We start from the raw sequence: 21,478 nt of genomic DNA on the forward strand, positions 1-21,478 counted from the left end.
CAGCAGTAGAGAAAGGGAAACTGCCAAAAGAAACCTAGGTGAGGGAGCATTGTCTCTTTGAAGGTAGAAGATTAATTGATGAGCTATGATTTTTTTGGTCATAATTTTCAAATTGGTCAATGCAATCAAAATTACACAACATGGTCTGATATGGTTAGGCTTTGTGTCCCCACTCAACTCTCATGTTGAATTGTAATCCCCAGGTGTTGAGGGAAATACCTGGTGGGAAGTGATTGGATGATGGGGGCGGTTTTCCCCATCCTGTTCTCATGATAGTGAGTGAGTTCTCACAAGATCTGATGATTTTATAAGGGGCTCTGCCCCCTTGGCTTACTACACATGCTTTCTCTCCTGCCACCATGTAAGACATGCCTGCTTCTCCTTCTGCCATGATTGTAAGTTTCCTGAGGCCTCCCCACCCATGTGGAGCTGTGAGTCAATTAAACCTTTTTTCTTAATAAATTACTCAGTGTAAGAATGGCTAATGCATGCTCCAATTACTTGTGTGCATTTGACCATTTTATGAGAAACAAAATCTTAAGATCAGGTAGCTCACTTTTTGGAATAGCTCTTTAGAAAATCCATGTAATTTTTTTTCTTATAGCTAAAATAATATACTTAGCCTATTTCTTTCAATGTTTTCATACATTTACTAACCATGAGCCATAACAGGCAAAGCTTACTTCCTTTCTAATTCCTAATTCAAGGTGGATCCTTTCAGCATCTTAACTCCTCTTCATCTACACCAATCAGATCTGAAAAACTTAATGGGTTTACCCTCTGCTCTCCCCCGACAAAGAAACCCTTGACTTCAATCAACAGTCAAGTTTGTTAAGCGTTGATGGAATAAGATTATTGGTAACAGAAAGGCAACTCCTTACAGCTGGCTTTTCTTTTTCTTTCCCTCCTTCTTCCCACCACCCCCCCCCATTCTGCCTTATTGCTTTGCACAGTACTCTGCACATAGAAGGTACTTAACATATGCTTTTTATTGAGTATTTAGTAATATTTGTGAGGTATGTTGCTGCTATTGTTGCTGTCGATAAAGGGGAAAAAAGAGTATTTTTACAGTAACTAGTGATATTCCAGAGTTCACGGATAAATTTTCCTGTTGATATATTTCTAAATTAATGTGTGACACTTCACTGGATATCACTTTGAACACAGCTATAACTTCTGAAGAAAATAAATCACTGAATCAGACAGTGTTTATTAGCCAATGTGCTGTTATTTCCTAAAGCACTACTTCTACTTGTGATAAAATTGGCAGCCAAGGGAGATAAATAGTGTTTGAAAGTGTTATATCCAAGGGTCCTAGGTGAATTGCGAAAATACAGTGTGTATTACATGAAAATTTTTGTTCTTTAATGTTTCCTTATTTCTTTAGAAAAATACTATTTTAAAAATTATCTCTATAACTGTTTAATTAAAGCATTTCACAATTATGATATTAAGAGGAAAATCAGCATTCATTCATTTATTTTCCTTCCTCCTTTCAACAACTAGCTCCTGGTGTTTGCAAATTATAAAATGGTTTCTTATCTGTTTTCCATTTTACATCCTATGATAATTATGCAACTAGTAACACTGCCTTCTCCCCAGTCGTGGATAGTGTGCATCTCAGTTTTATGATTGCTTTTTGTTGCAGCTTGGGGAAAGATAAAAAGGCCTGTCAAATCTCAAGAGATTGCCGGCTAATGAATCACAAATAGCTTTGCAGCAGGCTGGAAGCATGCTGTCCTCTATGAACCATGCAGGGTTCTCTTTTGCATTCCCTTCCACTTGCCCTGGTGGTGGACCTGTTGGAGGACCCGGTGATTCGTAGGCTTTGTCATGGATGTTGGATTTGGGAGCTCAGTTAGCGAATTTCTCAGCCAACAACAATAGGGAGCTAATGGGAGGTTTGCTTGGTGGCCTGTGCCTCTGTGGCAAAGCCACACCTCCACGTGTCCTGCGGGCTCGCTTCTTCACCCCTGTCCAGAAGCCAAGATCTCAGTTCATCTACACATGCCCTGGCAGTGCCTCAGTCCTGTGTCTGAGACTCTTACAGACATCCCATATTTCAGTCAAATATTCTCCTCTTTTTTTCTTCTCCCTGCCCCACAGATCTACCAGGCACAAAGAACAAATCTTCTGTAATGAGTAAGCTTAGACTGGTGTGGGTGAGGGTGTCTGGTAAGTTCCTTCATGGAGCTAGCAGGTGTCACAAAGCAGACCATTTGCTCCTCCAGTGTAGCTCAAAGTTAACTAACCAGTGGCCCTTGAAAAGAACAATGGGTCAAAACATAAAAAAATACAAACAAAATGTCCTCATTAAAAAAAAATCATCTTCATCAAAAAATACAAAATGCTGTGATGGTTATTCCACATTTTTAAAAGGGGATGTGACCCTTGTACTTTCTGAGATAATCGGCTGATGACATTCCTGGAAGCCTCTGCCATCTCATCTCCCGTTCCCCACATCACTAGCCTTCCAGATAAAATTTGTTCTTGCAACACCTCTGGTCTTTTGAAATGTGCAGACTCCTGTCTGGATTTCAGGTCAAATTTAGACTTTTTTTTTTTTTTAATTATTTTACTTTAAGTTCTGGGAAACGTGCAGAAAGTGCAGGTTTGTTACATAGGTAAACATGTGCCATGGTGATTTGCTGAACCTATCAACCCTCTTTTTTTTTTTTTAATATTACCATAAATACCGTTTGTTGCTATCTTTCATCTGGAACAAGCCGGCTGAGTAAGGTGGATCTTCTCGTATTGTCTTCAGGACAGGCGAGTGCAATGCATTTCCTGGCTACCAGCCCTCATGGGCTCACGTTGGGTGCTGGTGGCACACTCACACATCCCCGTAGCTGGGACTGAGATTTCTCCTTTCATACATTATTCACAGCTTGCAGCAATGAATGCTTCCGCAGTCTTTTAACCTTATCCAAATGTAACCTCGCATTCACAATTATACATAACTTGGAAGACGCATGCTGTACCATAAAAAGTTGCCTTCTGGGGAATTTGTTGTTGTTGGGCTTGAGCTTAAACTAAAATGGCTTAGACGGAAAATTGGTGAACAACAACATTTCTCCACTTTCTTTTGCATAACAGCTGGGAGGAATCGGTTCATGCTACAAGCCCGGGGTGCGCCGGCCAGCTGGCAGGAGCGCTCCAGAGCCAGGGTGCCAGATCCCAAACAGCTGCATCACTGCTCATCCATCTGTAGCACACACCATATGCCAAACCCCAAAGTAAGTGGGGAGGGGATCCCTTTAAAAAGAGATTTTCAAAGCCACAGAGAAAAAGCATTTTCTCCTGTAATGCACAGGCTTTGATCTCGTATTCTCCCTCTTCTCTCGCCCTCATCCAGCCTGGACGCCCACATGATTTAGAATTGGTGCAAAATAGTAAGGGAGCAGTGTTCTTGATCGACTTCAGGAAACCGTTTCTCAGGTAACTTGTAAAGAAACCTACCACCTGCATCTATTTTTTACAAAAAGAACCATGTAATAATTTAATTTGGGAAAACCTTTCATGAAGTTTGCAAAGCATTTGTTATGTCTTAGATTTCATCATGTAGCCACATTTTGAACTTTGAAAAGCACAGAATGAGTACCTTTGGGAAATATTCCAAGATTTTCTTCATCTTAGTAATTTTAGAAGTTAATAAGCCACAGTTAAGGAACACCATATCCCAAAAAGACCCTCTAGTCTTATGCTTTCCTTTCCAAGGTCATTGAAGATCATGAGAATTGAACTTATGAAACAGTCTGACCAGATATTCCATTTTATAAAGAGATACTCATTTACGTAAATGTGAATTCTAGAATGAGGATTGTTTAGGATAGTCAATCACTTACAGAAATTACTTCCTGCTGAAAATGAGAAGAAAATATTTTCCCACTCTTCTGTGAACATCTCAAAATACAGATGGCAAGGCTCCAGTGGCCATGGGAAGATGGAATGGCACTCCGTGGTCACTCAGAGATGGCAGTGCTGACCTCCGATGCAGATTCCAGGCCATGTTTGGAGCTGGGGTGAGTCCTTTGTGAAAACACATTGCCATTCTGTTGACTTCACTTGGCATGGCTCTCATTGTCATTCTGGTAATGGTGACGGGAATACAATATCTTCATTGTACTTTTTTTCTCTGTATCTACCTTTGACCTTGATTTCTAAGTTTCTTCTGTTATTTTGAATACAAGTGTTTTGTGTTTACAAACTACTTCACAGTTTATAATTCCTATTTATAAAATATTTTATTGAAAGACACACTCAGTGCAGGAAACCATGTCATTTGGAAAGTGGTACATATGGGAATGGACCTGACCAGGCCAGCACTATTTGGTGACATATTTCTATATTATCCTAACTAAAAGCCAAGGAGCCACGTGGCATAGTCTTTGCATGGAGTGGAGTTCAGAAAAGGAGCTCAGCTGCCAAGCAGTAGATAAAAAGGGATTTCATTTTTCAAAGAACATTGAAGAGAAGCCATTTTCTAATTTTCAGTAACACTTCTTAAGAGCTCCCTTTCTCCACTCTCCAACTGTTTAGTCATTCTCCATATTCTAAATCACAAACAATTCAGAGGCTGAAACAGGCTAGCAAAATCACAGATGCAATATATGTGTGCTTATATGAATATGTATGCTAGGTATGACACACATGCAGATATAACATGTGTAATATATACATATATACATATATATCACATACACACATATACAAATGACTACATAATACATGCGTATATATACACACACACACACATGCATATATGTGTTTCAGTTTAAGCATAGATATTCATATAAAAACTACTGAGGCTGGGAACAGGAGCTCACACCTGTAATCACAATATTTTGGGGGGCCCAGGAGGGAGGATTACTTGAGACCACTTCGAGACAAGCTGGGGCAATAGTGAGACTCTGTCTCTAAAAAAAACCACAAAAATTAGCCAGACATGGTTGTAGTGGATACCTGTAGTCTTAGCTACTCAGGAGGCTGAGGTGGGAAGATCATGTGAACCCAGGAGTTTGAGGCTGCAGTGTGCTTTATTTGTACCATGAAACTCCAGCCTGGGAGACAGAGCAAGACATTGTCTCAAAACAAAACAACAACAAAACAACCAATCAAGCAAACAGAAAACCCATGACAACAACAACAACAAAACTACTAGAAGTCTTTGTAGCAATACACTTAGGATGAGATAATTATCTCCCAGAGCCCCCAGCTTCATATACCATCGCTTTGGGGGTTAGGGCTTCAATATATATATGAGTTGGGGTGGAAAGAGGAGCACAAACAGTCTGTAACAGAGGCCATCCGTGGTTTTGTTTCTAGGTAACTCTTCTAGGTGTATGAAATATCTTGGTGGGAGGTTTTCATGGACACCCAACTTTGTTTCTGTTCCTAACTCTAAGATGGCTGAATTGGGCAACAAGATCGATGTCGAGGTAGCACAAATGTGTGTTCAGAGTCCCCTGGGGTGAAGGCAATATTAATCTAGAAATGGCAAAGAACCCTTCAGCCTCACATGCTATTTTCAATTTAATGCAGATGATAGGAAAAAGAGGCATACACAGAAATTAAAAGAAAAACAAATTCAAAACAGATGTCAGGAAATACTTTGCTCCCCAGAGGAAGAAAAAAAAAAAAAAAAACAGATGAGAAGAATATTTTAACAAGGCAGTTTACTGAGTTAAGAAACTGTGATCATCATTTAAAAATAGAGACCTGGTGCTGGGCTGGGGGTGAGGTAGGCAGACACTAAATTTGGAGTGAAAAACGTGACCTTCCATAGAGAAAAATAAGCCCAGTGTGAGTTAGTCCCATTTATCACGCTCCACTGCCCCCTGCCTTAGTCTCTCCTTGGGTGTTTGAAAAGGTGTGCTAAAGTTGTGTTTATGAGACAGGAAATACATGTTTTAGCAAGAAATAAATCTGTCCCCACAGACATAGATGGCTGTGTATTTCATTAAGTTGGGAGCCAGTTGTACCCCTTTTCACCTTTGTTTCCACTTTAGATGCCATCACATGGACAGACTTTTCCAGACGAAGGTCTCATAGCCAGTTTTCTGAATGACTTTAGGTCAGGTTTACAGACCAACATTTCCTGAGTGATTATGGCGAGTAAAGTCGCCATCCAGCCTCGTGTTTAATACTCTCTTTTATTTCAAGGGTGAGAGGAGAGTAGCATGGGTTGAGAAGTTGAGGAGAAGTTTTGGACCAAAACATTTTTAGTTTGTTTTAGAAATGCTTGTCCAAGAAGACCAAACATTTTAAAGCTTCTCAGACGACATATCACTGTAGTTTCTCCATCTCTGTCTTGTGAAGTCACCCTCAAGAATGACTCAAGAAATAAGGCTGCTGAATAATGATGCATGAATTAGATGCAACTTTAGAAATGGAAGGTTCTGGCAAATTCTGCATGAATTTTTTGTAATTGTAGTCCTCAATGTTAAAAATATTTACAATATGGTAGAAAATCAATGAAGTATGTGCAGTCTAGTATAGTGAGTCGTGACAAAATTTCATACAAAATGCTGTTTTTATTGACATATTCCCAATGTCTAGTACATAACTTGGGATGCAGTAAGTGCATTGTAATTTGCATTGAAGGAATAAATATCCCATGCCCTCACTCGTTGTTCAAATTATTTCTTACTCTTTGTTTTTCATGCAGCATGCTGTTATTTGATACATCTCTCATCAGGTAAGTCCCCTTTTTGGAATCATTTCAGAGTAAGTCCCCTGCTCCCCCTGCCCCTGCCCCACAAAGAATTTGTTGTTGCTTCCTCTGAGCTCCCATAAGCCTCAGGGCAATCTGCTATTATAGCAATTATAATATCCTATTGTGCTGATGCATCTGTTTGTCTCCCTTCTTCAGAAAAAAGCTACTCCCCTTTGAGATCAGGAGAATGTGTTATTGCATTGCTTGTCTTTAGTCTCTGGTACATTTTTAGCATCGAATTAATAGCCAATGAAAGTTTATTGAACTGAAATGATCTGAGAAATTGTCTTAGTTTGGGTTCATTTATAAAAGGAACCTGAGATAAAGTCTTGAGTGCCTATGGTTTATTTGGAAGATGATTCCAAAAGTGAGGGCTTGAGAAAGTGATGTGAAAATGGTAAAAACTCAGTAAGGGGTAGATTGAGCTGGTATCACCTTGAGCAAGTGAGGTTCATTCCCTGTGAGAACCGTCTGAAAACCCGCATAGCATGTAACTCATAATTCCCCTCCACCTAAAGAGAGGCTGGGGCATTTCTCTATCCATCCCTCTACCCATCTATAGTAATGGTTGGCCTGGGAACAATCCCCATTATTGTCTGGCTACCCGGACTGCATGAGCTCCCAAGACTTTGGAGATAGCAAGAGACAAAAACGCTGATAGTCACACAGGACTGCTTGAGATCAAAGCTATCAGCACCTGAGGACCTGCCTATCCCAGCTGCAGATAAAGACTGAGGTGGGCTGTGGGTGGGGTAAAATAGTATCTACTTAATCCCCAGGAAGTATTTATTGAACGATTTGACTGAGGAACGACTGACTGAGGAATGAACGAGAAGTCTTGTGAAGGTTGAGTGGATGGACAAATCAAGTCTGATTAACAAACGTGCACATAGAGTGCTGGATTTCTTTCACTCCAGCTGATAGGTAACTTCTTTAGGGGTCATAGCATAAGAAAACGCAGACCTACAAAGCCAATTTGCATCTGCATATGCGTGCATCGAAGAAGTAGGGAGATCAACAAGTTATCTTTCTTGCTGCCTTGAGGAGTAAAGAGGGGCATGCTTGCACGTTTTTGTATATTCATGGGTTTGTCTGTTTAGTGTTCATATTTATAACCCTCAGACTTCTGGTGCCTCATGTTAAGCTGTAGAAGTAATTTTTAAAAACCTGTATTACGCAACCTACAGAATGGGAGAGCATTTTTGCCATCTACCCATCTGACAAAGGTCTAATATCCAGAATCTACAAGGAACTTAAACAAACTTACAAGAAAAAAAACAAACAACCCCATCAAAATGTGGGCAAAGGATATGAACAGACGCTTCTCAAAAAAAGACATTTATGCGGCCAACAAACATAGGGAAAAAAGCTCAACATCACTGATCATTAGAGAAATGCAAATCAAAACCACAGTAAGACACCATCTCATGCTAGTCAGAATGGTGATTATTAAAGATTCAAGAAACAATAGATGCTGATGAGGCTGTGGATTAGGAACGCTTTTACACTGTTTGTGGGAATGTAGTTCAACCATTGTGGAGGATAGTGTGGCAATTCCTCAAGGATCTAGAACCAGAAATACCATTTGACCCAGCAATCCCATTACTGGGCATACACCCAAAGGAATATAAATAATTCTACTATAAAGACAGATGCACACATGTATGTTTATTGCAGCACTTATCACAATAGCAAAGACTTAGAACCAACCCAAATACCCATCAATGATAGACTGGATAAAGAAAATGTGGTACGTATACAGCCTGTACTACACAGCCATAAAAAGAAATGAGATCATGTCATTTGCAGGGACATGGATGAAGCTGGAAGCCGTCATCCTTAGCAAACGAACACAGGAACAGAAAACCAAACACCACATGTTCTCACTGATAAGTGGGAGTCGAACAATGAGAACACATGGACACAGATAAGGGAACAACACATACCAGGGCCTTTGGGGTAGTAGCGGGTGAGGGGAGGGAAACTTGCTAATGGGTTAATAGGTGCAGTAGACCATCATGGCACAGTACAGCTATATAACAAACCTGCAAGTTCTGCATATATATCCTGGAACTTAAAAAAAAAAAAAACTGTATTATGATTTGTCTAGTATCTTTGAAAACTCTTAAATATTCACTTACTGATGGTAACCATGTCTTTTCATAGACCAGAGAGCTCACATCAAAGGTGAGAAACATCCATGCAGAAATGAGAGTATTCACACTCAGTGGTAATAAGGCAGTTTCTTTACCTTTAACTCCCATGTTACAAAGCAAACAAATCCTTTCATACAAGCCACAGTGAAGGAACTTGCTATAAAGGACAAGTGAAAATTATCCAATTAATGGAGCAATCCAGAAGTTTTTGGCGTTCTCTTGGGGCAAACTTTTATCAGATATTTGTAGAATATTTTTGCCGTCAAATTGTTTGCCTTTTTTTATTTATTTTTTTCTTGAGACAGAGTGTCCCTCTGTCACGCAGGCTGGAGTGCATTGGGGCCATCTCAGCTTACTGCAGCCTCGGCCTCCCGGGTTCAAGTGATTCTCCCACCTCAGCTTCCCGAGTGGGTGGGATTACCGCCCCAACACACCAGGCTAATTTTTTTTTTTTTCTTTCTGAGAGGGAGTCTCGCTCTGTTGCCCAGGCTGGAGTGTGGTGGGGCCATCTCGGCTCACTGCAAGCTCCTCCTCCTGGGTTCCCGCCATTCTCCTGCCTCAGTCTCCCTAGTAGCTGGGACCACAGGCGCTCACCACCATGACCGGCTAGCTGTTTGTATTTTTAGTAGAGATGGGGTTTCACCGTGTTAGCCAGGATGGTCTTGATCTCCTGACCTCGTTATTCACCAGCCTCGGCCTCCCAAATTGCTGGGATTATAGGGGTGAGCCACTGCGCCCAGCCAAATTGTGTTTGACTTTAGAGCGAGAGGAAACTTGGTGTTTTATTTAGTAGAGAATTAACCTGATTTAGAATTTAAAGGTTAGGATTCCATAAAAGAATGAGAATGATGTTTAAACAAAAGAGAGGGTTTCAAAGATTTGGAAAGTTGTCTAATTGGAGATATAAGGCTATATTTTAAAAATAACTGAGCTTTGTGTTTTCTGTAAGACATATTCAGACTAACAGTACATATTATCTGTCTTTACGTTGAATAGAAAACAAAATGTTCTATTTCTAAGTACTGATTCTAGAGCTATACCACGTGGTAGGGGCCCACCAATGCCCGTGGCACTGAGTGACTTTGGGATCACAGATGAATCAAGCGTAGTACTTGAGAAATAAGTGGAAAAGAAGATCCTAATGATGAATAGGTTGATTCAAGAAATAAGGAATAGCAAGTGCTAGGAGATGCTTTTGGAAATTCGTCTTTGAAGGTGTCTTCACAAGTTAGCTGAATTTGGACACCTTTATTGACAGGAAATATTCGTTCTGTCCAATCATGTTTTGAGCAGTGACCTTGTCATGGATAAACCCAAGCTGTACAAATAATGAGGTACCAGGTAACAAAGATTAAAGCTATTTAGAAAAGATAAGTTCTGTGGTATTAGAGCAGAATAGTCAATATATTTGGTCTGAAACACACTCTGCATAGCTGCAGAAGCTAAGTAGCGTAAACCAGGGAGTTTGATATTTATCCCATTCTTAAGAGAATAAGACTATAAGAAGACTGGCTAGATTTTTGCAAAGACGCTTTGAGTTATTCATAGATACATGAAATCTAAATGTAAAGTGCAATCATGGTTCATTCTCCACTGAAGGCTCAGAAGGCTCATCTCTCTCACCTTTCTTGTAATGAACTTAAATAAGCCGGGTGAAAAAAATGAATTATTATTTTAAGAAATCACATCCTCTCTGGATTGGAAGGAGCATCAGTATTCAGGTTTAATTACTCACATAAATCTTAGGACTTGTCAGTAACATCCTTATCAATAGTCTGCAGGTATGTGCTCGAGTTTCAGCATTATTTCAGTATTATTCAGTGTTACAAGCATCCCAAACCTCCTACAGCAGTTTATTTTGTATGGAGGTAAATGATTTTTCTGATAGCTTACAATTCCTTGAGTGTTTCTCAGTATGAACTTAGATATTCTTAAAATGTAGTCTCAGGACATTCCAGAAATGATTTTAAAGCACAGACTATTAAATTCATCATTTTCTAAATTATTCAACTCTTAATGCAGCTGAATAACAAATTAGCTTTGGTTTGGCAGTCAGTTCCATTACACTGCTAATTTATAAAAAGCTTAATCTACCTATGACCCCAGAAGGCTCTTTTATGCCTGCTGCCATTGAGGCATGAATTGTCAATTGCCTTCTTACAGAGGAAGTATTGGAAAGGGAAGACTGTCTAATAATTTTGAGTCCAGCGGGTAATTTTGCCACTTACATTTCAGTATGTTCTAGCATGTCAGACTCTACCTATGCCCTGCATACACACCATTCCAACCACAAAGCCCTAGTGCACTAAGATTATATGGCTCATTCAGGCTGGAATACTCTGCAGGGCTATGCCCTTTCCCTGCTGTGGACACCTTTATGACCAGCTACTGTGCCTACATGTATCTAGAGCAGTGGTTCTCAGTCAAGGATGATTCTCCCCTGCAGGAGACATTTGGCAACGTCTGAAAACATTTTTGGTTGTCATATCTGGAAGGGGGTGTTATTAGCACCTAGAGGATATTGTCCAGGGATACTACTAAGCATCCTACATTGCACAGGACAGCCCCTGTGACAAAGAATTCTGTAGCCCCAAATGATAATAATGTCAAAGTTAAAAATGCTAATGTCAGTCATTTATTATCATTGATAATAATTAAGTGCTTATGCACATTCACAAGCACCTTCTGGAATTCCAGAAGTGCCTTCCTGTGCGCACCCCTGGACATAAAGTGTTGGATTTAGCTCTTGTCCTCAAGATTGTTATCTTCTAAAACAACCACTCCTAATCAATGGGGTGTACAATGTGCTGAGAAACAGTACAACAATCAATACAAGCATGTTTTCTATGGTTTCACATGGACACATTTAGCAAGAACAGCTGTGGTGAGTTCTCCTGAGAGATTAGATATCGTAAGTTCCTTAAGTTAGATTTGCACTGCAACACGCAGAAACAACCATGTGAACCTTTCTGTGAATCATGAGTGCTGGTTTCTATACTATGAACTATAGGTATAAGAATTTATATTTATCAGATTGATGTAAGGTGTAACCCTATTAGTAGGTAACACTGATTATAATTCCAGAAAGATAAAGCTTTGTACAAGGCTCTTTTACATCCTTTTAAATGTATATATACACACACATATATATATACACACACACACATATATATAAATTTTCCAATGCAGTCTCAAATTTCAGAATGTATGGCTTCTCTGTCAGCTTCAGTGAGGCTTAAGCCCCTGTAAAAACATATGTTTCTAATGGAAACATTAATTGTTCAATGTAGTAATAAAGTGCCCTGATGGATTTGCAAAGTAACTTGATAGAGTCTGCTTTTTCTATGTGATAGCCATTTTTATTGCAATGTTCCTTCCTTCAAATTTTAAATTTTGAGACATATAGGAGGTAGCATCCATAGCACTTGGTGACTGAATAAAAAGGAGCACTACAAGGATAGGGAATGACGGAAGATGCTTCAAGGTCTCACTTGAGCAATGGCATTCAGGAAGAGACATTTGCCGGATATTGAGGGGAAGAGCAAGAGTTCAGATATGGACATATTCAGCTTAAGACACCTGTATGACTTATAAGTGAGAAGTTCCAGTTATATAGTTGGACCCAGAGCTCAAGAGAGATGTTAGAGTGGAAATGTAGCTCAGGGACTTTGTATGAGAAGTCATGGAATTAAACCAGAACATCTGTTGGAAATATACAAATTAAGGAAGTGAAGTCAGCAAAGGAGACAGAAGAGATTGGTGGAATTCCAGAAAGGTGCAGAGAAATGGAAACAAAAGAGCAGAGAGTCTCAAGGAGCAAATCATCAACTGTTGTATGCAACAGAGTGGCCAATGAGACTGTAAACTGCTGCATGTCCATAGGAGAGCTTATACACATTCACAATTAGGAATAAAAAATAAATTCCACAGCAGCGTCTGAGCTGTGCATAGGCTGAACTTGAGTACAGCAAAGAGAGACTGGGTAACTGTGCAGTGAGAGTGCAGTATTAAAGTTGGGAGTCAAGCAGCCTCACTGTTGATGTGAGATATGTCAGTGGATAGCAGGATCAGAACAGTGACCCCAGAAAAAATGAATCCCAGCCACACCAGCTATATTTTCTTTACTATAATCTTTACTAGAGATGTGTCCATAACTGTGTAGCTAATGATCAGGGTTCAGGTTCTGTCTTGCATGAGACCCCATTTGAGACCCTGGAAAGCCACAGAAATTTGGAATGCATCATTTTAAATTAGTTTTGTTAAAGACCGTATGCAAAATTGTTAAATTCTCGGCTTTACACAGCCTGCCATAGCCCAAGATCTTTACCATTACTCATGTGGAAAGAGAGTGATGAATATATTTGTTTATATTTAAGGAAACTGTTAAGTATACCTCTGTTATGTGTAAAGTAGTATACATTTAGTTCTATTCAATGAATTGTTTTCTAATCTTTAAAAAATATCAAAGTAAAAAAGCCTCAGCATATCCTTCAGATATTAACTACCAGATAAATCCAACTAGTCATTGTGTCAAGATTATGTAGGTGAGATAATGACGATCACTCAACATTTCACAAGAGGATTGGTCTGCTTTTGTTGCTCTGTATTTAAGCCAATACATGCAATATGTTTGGATTGTGACCAGTTTAAAATGTAAACATCCAAAACTTAAGCCATCCAGATTGGCAGCAAACTACTAGAAGGTAAATATGAGAAGTATTTCTTTGAGTGCACTTGCAAGTTAATCCTTAAAGTAACATGGTATATATTAGAATGCGTGGTGAAAACCAGAGATTGAATGGCAAGGTTTGATTGATAGAAACAAATTGGTACATCTTCCAAGTAACACTACAGCATGTGAATAATGTCCATTTTATGGATTATTTCCAGAGGCTACCCTAAAGATTGGTTAGCTAGCAACCTATCATTTGATCTTTGCAGGAAAGGTGCTGGATGAAAGCTTTTTTTTTTTTTTAATTTAATCTTCTTGACTTGTCTATGATGCCTTACTTGGGCATCTTCCTCCATGTGACAAGTAGACACAAGAATGAATAAAACCCATCACTGGTTCCTAAGTCTGGAAACCTTAAGGTCAAGGTGCAACCCCGTTAACTTTTGTACACACAGCACTGCAAACAGTGAGTGCAGTGGAGTAGGCTTTAGATAAGGTATGTGGGCCCTGGGCAGAGACTGCAGCCTGGAGGAGTGGAAAAGGCAAAAAGAGGAGTAAGACCAAAGCAAAAGGAGAAAGGCTGCTGAGGGGGCTTTCTGGTCACCCACAGCCTCACTCCCTTTGGATTTGAAAAGACAATTCGATGATTTTGATTTCCATCTTCTCCTCTGATTTTATTTTTTCTTCCTCCTTCTCTCCTTTTCTCTCTTTCTTCCTCCTTTCATCCTCTTTTTTTTTTTTTGTAAAATCACTGTAAAATTAAACTGCTTTTTGTAATTAATGGACTAATTTATAATCAGCTATTTGTAATTAATGGACTAATTAATTTGTAATCAACTATTTGTAATTAATGGACTAAAGGTTGTTTTTGTTTTGTTTCCCTAAGTTCAAAGCCATTAATGACAAATCGGCTTTAGGCAGTCCTTCATCCGACCACACTTTGTTAGTAATTTTCTATTTTTAATTTAGAAAACAGCATTCTGTGCAGAACATTGAATGTGATTTATTCAATTATTTTCCGTTAAAATGATAAAAGTTTAAGAAACAAAAAGAATGCAGCATGTCATGTTAGAAATCAGGGCAGATACTCTTATAATTCAGTGTTGTTTCACATGGTTAATAGACCAAGTCTGTGGCTACATGAGACAGGTGATAATAGTTACCACAGCTCTGATCATTAAACTCTGTAAGCTACATCTTTATAAAACATTACCCTCATAGTTGTAAAGATTTCTTCTAGATAACACACATGCCCATGCCTTAATGTAATTCTGACGCTGGCCAAATAACAGGCCAATAATTGGATGTTTGACCATTTATGAAAACGGAAAAAGGGCTTTAAAATCATTTAGTGTACATTAGCACAGGAAGTAGGAGAGGACATCTCACTCTTTACATTTCTCTATGTTTGGCAGATGGCATCACTTATTCTTAGTGATTGATATTGATGGGACAATTCTTTATTGTAATATGGCAGTTTATTCAATCTCAGGGCCACCCATCATAATTTATGTTGCTATAGTTTGAAATATGGAAGTTAGAATTCATACTTGAGATATTCTTGGATGTGAGATGGAGAGGAAAGGACACTTCCCTTCTAATTTAAAGGCCTCCCTCTTCCTCTTTCTTCAGTTAACGTAGCTTTGCATATATAAAAATTTGTCTGTTTTTTTGTTTTGTTTTGTTTTGTTTTGTTTTGAGATGGAGTTTCACTCTTGTTGCCCAGGCTGGAGTGCAATGGCATGGTCTTGGCTCACTGCAACCTCTGCCTCCCGGGTTCAAGTGATTCTCCTGCCTCAGCCTCCCAAGTGGCTGGGATTACAGGCACTCGCCACCATGCCCAGCTAATTTTCATACTTTTTGTAGAGGCGGAGTTTCACCATGTTGGTCAGTCTGGTCTCGAACCCCTGACCTCAGGTGATCCGCCCACCTTGGCATCCCAAAGTGCTGGGATTACAGGCGTGAGCCACCGCGCCCGGTCCCAAAACTTGTCTATTTTAACATCTGACTGGACCTTTTGGAAATTCTTATCACCTTGCCATTATGGAGTTCTTCAGCCTGTTTTGGAAAATTGCTTGTCTTTCTGTATACAGCCATCTCTATTGCCCATTTATTTTATTACTTCTCCATGATCCTGAAAAGCAGACAACAACAACAAAAAATACTTAAAACTGGTAACATTGGTTTACTTAAAGAAGTAAAGCTCTTAACAGCTTATGAAGCACACTTATTTTGTAGGTTTTTGTGACTTTATCCCAGTATAAAAAACATAATTAACAAATAATAGGTAAATAATGAATGACTAAATAGAGCCAACTAAGCAACAAAATATCCATATTCCAGCAACTGCCCTGCTTTCTGCTTCCCCTAAAAGCTTCTCATTCCAATTAGTGGCAATGCTTGCCTTTCAGTTGCTTGGATCTAAAACTCTGGAGTCATCTTTGATGCCTCCATTTCTCTCATTCCTCATCAGCAAATCTTATCCATGTTGCTTTCAAAGTATCCAGAAATCGACGACTTCTCACCACCTCTGTGGATGCCACACTGCCCTCAGCCTCCATCGTCCCTTGCTGGACGTTCCAGTGACCTCTCTGCTCTACCCTGGCTTCCCCCTCTTGTCCCTAGAATACAAGTTCAACAGATGAGCCTGACAACCCATTTGTTCATCATCGAAGTAGATCGGGTCACCCTCTTCTCAATCTTCTGAGACTTCTCAAAGCAATCTAAGTAAAAGCTGAAGCCTCTAAAATGGCTTGTGTAGTTGTCCCAGTTCTAGTTCTGACAGCTCCATCTTTCCAATCTCTTCCCCTTCTCCTCCAGCTCTTGCTGATGCCTTTCCAGGTGCAGAGTCCCCTCACCACCCTTCCAACATGCCAAGCCTGCTCCCAACCCCAGGGCCTTGGCACTTGCTATTCTCTCCACCTGGAATGCTCACCCTTCCTGTGTCAGCGTTGCTCAGGGCATCTGCACCTCTTTCTGGGGGGTCCCCACTCAAACAGCACTTCAGTGAGGCCTTCTCGTGACCACCTGATTTAAAATGCGCAGCCCTCATGTAACATACCATGTATTCGTATGGCACATTTTGTGTATTATTTTATTACTGTAGAATGTGAATTCTCTGAAGCAGGGACGTAGCGAAGCAGTGTGCTTCCCTCAGAGCTGTACCACCGGTGCGTGGAGCAGTGCTTGGCACATACATGGAGCCAAAACATATTGGCAAAATGAATGATCCATAACAAATATGTCTAAACTCTGTTATCAAAAACTCCTGCAGTCCTATTTTCTATTCCCCACAGCACAGTTACCTTCACATTACCTGAGTTCGCCCACTGCCCAGAAGGCCCTGCTGTAGCCTTTGCAAGCCCCGGCCCAGCTGCTACCCCCTCTTCCTGACACTTGCTGACATTTGCTACTTGTCCCTGTTTCTTGGATATTTATACTTCCTAACTTATATGTACATTAAATTCCTCTAAAGAATTTAATGTATCTTTCCCCTTTCTTTTTTTTTTCTTTCTTTTTTTATTTCACTCTATCACCCAGGCTGGAGTGCAGTGGTGTGATCACGGCTCACTGCAACCTCAAACCCCAACACAAGTGATCCTCCCACTTCCATTTCCCAAGTAGCTGGGACTACAATCAAGTGACACCACACCTGGCCAATTTTTTAATTTTTTTTTTTTTTTTTTGTAGAGACAGGGTTTCACTGTGCTGCCCAGTGTGGTCTCGAATTCCTGGGCTTAAGCTACCCTCCCACATCTGCCTCCCAAAGTGCTGGGATGACAGAGGTGAGCACCGCACCTGACTTGCAAGAACATAGCTGTTTCAGCAAGGGGTGCGTGTTGTTATTAGTATTTCCTCAATAAATACATGTTGGCTGAGCAAAGGAAGATATGCATAAAGGAAAATCAAATGAATGACACATGTTCTGCCCTTCAGTGAGTAGGAAGAGTGTGCAAAATCTGGAAAGAATTTATTTATGGGCGTATTAGAAATATCCCAAACACACTTTGATGGATTAGGCTGCTGATACTTTTTAATCATATACATCTTTGGTGCTTTTTCATCTGATTGAACTTCCTTTGAAAGAGATCATCCATTGAAAAATTACATTACCAAAGCTAAGAACCACATTTAAAAGGTGAAACTTCCTCTTTCCCCCCTGCTCCTAGAATTATTCTTTTTTTCCCCTATTGGAAGTTAACTTTTACAATTAATTTTATTATCATTAACTATCTTTAGCTTAGGTACATTCAACTTGAAGAAGTTTTCTAATCAAAGCTAAAACTCATTGTCACATATTCCTGAAAAGAAATGTTCTCAACATACTAATTCAGGCATTCATTACATATTTTGTTTTTGATGCAATTTAATCATAGGAACTTACATAACCTACAATTAGCCACTCCAAGAACTGAAATAATATTTAAGCTACTGCAACAGCAAATTTTTAATTCTTTAACAATGGTTACTATGCAAATACCAACTAAGCAAACTCTCTTAATTTTTTTATAAAAGTAACATACATGTGAATTTAAGTTTACTATTTGTGTACATGTGTGTGAAAGAGTGTGTCTGCATATGTTCATACATATCTGTTTAACAGATGTATCTATATGGAATTATTAGATGTTAAAAGCATGAGAAGCATAATGTATTAGGAGTTCTAATCTAGAAATCCAAATTCATGGGTTCTAAATATTATTTATGTAACTGGAACTATTTATTAAATACATACCTTGTGCTAAGTGCTTTGCATACATATCTCATTAATTCTCCCAACAAATGTGTGAAACAATTACTGTTATTCCATTTTGCTGATTAGGAAACTGAGGCACAAGGAACATAAACTATGATAATGATGACAAACATGACGACCAAGGTTATTCAGCTTATAAATGCCCGTCTGACTCTAATGCCCATGTTCTTGCGCTAAAGCTTTGCCAAGATTCATTCCTATTTTTCCAGCACTTTTAGTGTCTTAAGTAAGTCACTTGATGGCTACGATATGAATGGTGTTCTCTGGAATCATCTAATACAGCTGCTATTCTTCTCTGGTCTTGAATGTCTTTATCTGTAAAATGGGGACATAATTGCTGCTCTGTTATCTCACAGATGATTTGCGGTAGAGTTTTCACACCAACTCAGTAAAGAACATGAGTGTAAATGGCAGTACTATGGTTGCATTTTGAATACATAAGTGCAGCAATGACAGTGTTCCAGTTTGAATTACTATTTTTTATACAATGAATTGTAGCACAGCTATTATCAGACTCAGCTCCAAGGACACTTCCCTGACTACTGATTCCTTTCTTTCCTTCATATGACTTATAATGTACATTCATTTCTTCCATCCTAAGTTGCTTGGTTCTTTGAGGGCAGGTACTCTATATTTTTCACAATTCTAAGTGTTCCTGGAATCGTCAGTTCTAATGTACATCTAGTCATCTATTTCCAGTCTGGGAATAGAGTGATCTCAAACTTTTCCTCGATTGTTTTATTTCATTATTAATTAATTAATAAAGGAATTAATGTACCTAATTCCTTTAATGACCAAGGTGACCAGCAATCAAGGAATGGCATCTAGGTGCCTTGTGTGTACTCCATGTTATGGCCCCATTACTTCTCATCTTTTCAGATTTCTTGGCTATGTGCACATAGAATAATAAACAAGTCTTTTATTCATATACTTTTTCTGTTCCTGCTTTTAAAAGACATGATTAAAATTGTTATTAAATATATGACTTAATTATTTGCATTTCAATTGAACACAATTACAGGTAAGGGTTCACTTTTATGAATTAACATGTTTATTGACTTTATATGTATTCACAATATGTGGAAGTTTTCTCACTTTCAGAAGTCACATTACATACCACTGCATTGAAGAATTTAAGTTGATAAATGGGTTCTTTAGATCTACCCTAGAATGGTATTTGTTATGTAGCCTCTTTGCAGTGGAGGGAAAAGTTCAGCGTCTGAAATTTGTTTCCAGGCTTCCTGTTTGCCTCACCCACTGGGAAGGGTAGGGAGCACCCAAACTGCACGCCTGGCTCAGTTCTAGAAAGGCGGGACACCAGGTGCTTTTCTACCTGTGTCCAACTGCAGATGCTCTCAATCCAAGAGAATGAAGCACTCAAGCCACCTTGAAGTCATCACAATTTTACCTCTTGGAGGAGCCTCTACAGCTGAGATTTACACTTGACCTCGGACCAAGTCCTATGTCATGGCTTTCATGCATGGACAGTGGTAGAATGTGCAGAAGCCAACACCGTGGTGATGCTGCCAGTCGGCCTCTACTGCATAGATAGGATGGGAAAGGAATGCCTTGTGAAGCCTGCAATAGAAAAAGGAGTGGAAAGCAGAAACTATGGCTAGCATCCTCCATGTTTAGCTCAGCACTGACAGTTGACCCTCAGACATTTTAATTAATGAGTTAGTAATAGTGTATAGCCATTTAGTTATTATTATTTTGAGAAATCAAGACAGCCTCGTTTTCAGTAGCATCTACTACTGAGCATCATTCCTCTACTTAACAGGGACCTGACATGAGTCCACAATTCTTCATCTTGTGCAGGATAGAAGTGATCCAACACCAGGTTTCTACTTCATAGCCTCTTGTATTCTATGTTAGCCTCACTGGGGACTGGATAAGTTATCAGAAAGAATTTACTCATTTATAGTCTTATGGTCTTTTATCATATCCTCACAAACTATAAAGCAATAAAACACAACAAAGTCATTCTAATCTTAGTTTAAATAATTTTAGAAGCAACAGGCTCTACTAGCCAACTATGTCTGAACACTCTGATAAAAGACAAAGTGTGATACCCTTATCTTCAGTTTCTTTTGAAGCTCACCTTTTAGAAAATAAATGCATATTGAAATATAACTTGCTTCATACATTCCATTGTATTTAGAACACTGAACTCAATGAATGTCTATAAATAAACTGCAGTAAAGACATACTTTGCATTCTAAATAATGAAACACTATGGACAGAAGTAACTGTAATGGAACACACATTTCTATAGTTAATATAAATTTATATTGTTTCTACAAAGGACCAAAAAGTAGATATTAACAGGTCAAACAAATATGGCTATCCCAGTTAATTAGTTTAAGGGCTTCACTGAGAGCCTGCTTTAGGTGCTTATGTGTTTACTTTGGCAAAATGTGCACTGTATCAAACCAAAAAGCTAGGGAAATAGGTTTCTCAACATAAATATATTACCAAGTAGAATTCCATAATTAGCAACACACAAAATCAGATATAGAAAGAGTAAAACCAGGCATGAAAATTCAAAAATATTTGGGGGTTTAGATTTGAGAAAAGGCACCTGAATTATACATATCTCAGATAATATATGCTTTTAGCAAACATGGAACACATACACATATGTATACATACACAGAACACACACACATAAAGATATGTATACACACATGCAAATATACATATAGAACACATTTTCATACCAACACATATTCAAATACCAATAGTATTAACTCTTGATCAACAGTAAATTATAAACTATTTTCTTTCTCCTGAATTGCCCGTATTTTTTATTCCACAGGACCAAGCACATTTGGGGCACTCAATAAATATTTGTTTAACTTTAGCTTAATTGAATTGCATGAGTTTAGGACTGTGCACACAATCCCTGATTTGTGAAAGTCACTTAAATTGGTGTTAGAGGACAGGACTAAATAAATTTTTTAATGTCAGTTTCTCCTACTTTGCTTTCATAGTATGTTCAACATTTGCATACCCCCAGGTACAGTGGACAGATTATTCTAAAAGTTTAAGTGTGCCAATTGGTGGCTCCTAACATACCACTAAAAAAAGCAAAAGCATATGACTACTTTGAATTCGTTTGTCTATTTATGTTTTCAGCTTCTCTGACAGTATCAGTTTTCTAACAAGTCTGCAATTGA

General features: G+C 38.9%; 1 protein-coding gene and 1 long non-coding RNA gene across 2 annotated transcripts in view; one reads left to right on the forward strand and one right to left on the reverse strand.

Moving 5' to 3' along the window:
• LOC126940541 (spermidine synthase-like) overlaps window positions 1-21,478 on the reverse strand; it is an 829,579-nt gene that overhangs the window by 45,515 nt on the left and 762,586 nt on the right. The gene's annotated exons all lie outside the window — the stretch shown is intronic.
• Window positions 3,122-6,701, forward strand: LOC126940542 (uncharacterized). Its single transcript, XR_007720795.1, has 4 exons — window positions 3,122-3,236; window positions 3,356-3,438; window positions 3,916-4,022; window positions 6,668-6,701. It is a non-coding gene; the product is annotated as an uncharacterized LOC126940542 (long non-coding RNA).

This window comes from Macaca thibetana, chromosome 17 (genome assembly GCF_024542745.1).
Source record: "Macaca thibetana thibetana isolate TM-01 chromosome 17, ASM2454274v1, whole genome shotgun sequence".
In the NCBI taxonomy this organism is placed as follows: domain Eukaryota; kingdom Metazoa; phylum Chordata; class Mammalia; order Primates; family Cercopithecidae; genus Macaca; species Macaca thibetana.